The following is a 1,156-nucleotide window of genomic DNA, read 5'->3' as shown; positions in this document are numbered from 1 at the left end:
TGGCAATACGGCCAGTCTGTACAAACCTTTGGAAAGGCTGTAAAACAAATAAAAACATGTATATATGATTATAATGACGAAAGTTATTAGCGCCTCCACGTTTCTGTCAGCAGCTACCACGGGGGATAGTACCACGTGAAACAGTTTTACAAATACATTTTTAACACTCGAAACGCTCTAGAAAATTAATTAATTTATTGCGAGCCATTGTGGCAAAACACCACATTCGTTTACTAATTGTTCACATTTAATTTGCCCTTTTTTAAAACGTTTTGCGAGAAAACAAATTTAGCCGTCCCCTTACCATGGTTAACCGGAAAGAAAGAAACTTGGCTGCAGTTGCACTAACAAGAAAAATTCAACGTCAGATCACTGAACCGTAACTAGGCAATGAAGAAATCGCGATGACAGTCCAGAGGTGTTAAACCAAACATTAGATGGAATCCCGTATTCCTCGGACTAAAACTAATAAAACTGTCAAAAAATAAAAATTCGCTCCGAGGGAGAGAGTAACATTGAAGAGTACGGGATCGCTTTTTAGTAAAAATGGTAACTTCTGTCAACTTCAACATAACCTCCAAGTTTTGGTTGTAAATATTTGCTTGATTTGTATGTAAACACACGCAGCTCACTCATGTAAATAACCAAAAATACTTTCAAATTCATTAGAATCCACTTAAACAAGTAATTAGATTATTTTCAACATGAATTAGCAGAGTGCACTTTTCGTTTGTTTACAATTTGGTTGCCAAACACATTACAGCTTATCGTTTGACACGTTTACCAGAATTTACCAGCAAAAAATTCTCGGACTAAAACTGGTAACTTCTGACAGAGAGAGAACCGTGTTTACTCTCTTTTTTGTACTCTTAATAGTCAGAGAACCGAGTACGGTATCGATTTCCAGTAAAATCTGGCTAATTCTGACTACAATTGGGAAAACTGGAACGTCGGTTCTATATGGCAGAGATGTCTGTTTTCGAAAAACATCAATGCATCGATACATTGACTATTTATTCATCGAGTGGAAAATTTTCGATGCATCGAAAAAAAACATCGATATTTTCGATGCATCACTAGTCAAATTGACAAATATAAAATTTGTGTGTTTTCGTTTATTCTGTCATTTTCTATATTAAAGTGATTTAATTTTTTT

This window comes from Rhagoletis pomonella, unplaced genomic scaffold (assembly GCF_013731165.1).
Source record: "Rhagoletis pomonella isolate Grant_MI unplaced genomic scaffold, Rhpom_1.0 Rhpom_scaffold_00012, whole genome shotgun sequence".
Taxonomy (NCBI): domain Eukaryota; kingdom Metazoa; phylum Arthropoda; class Insecta; order Diptera; family Tephritidae; genus Rhagoletis; species Rhagoletis pomonella.
This window is presented reverse-complemented; position numbering follows the sequence as displayed.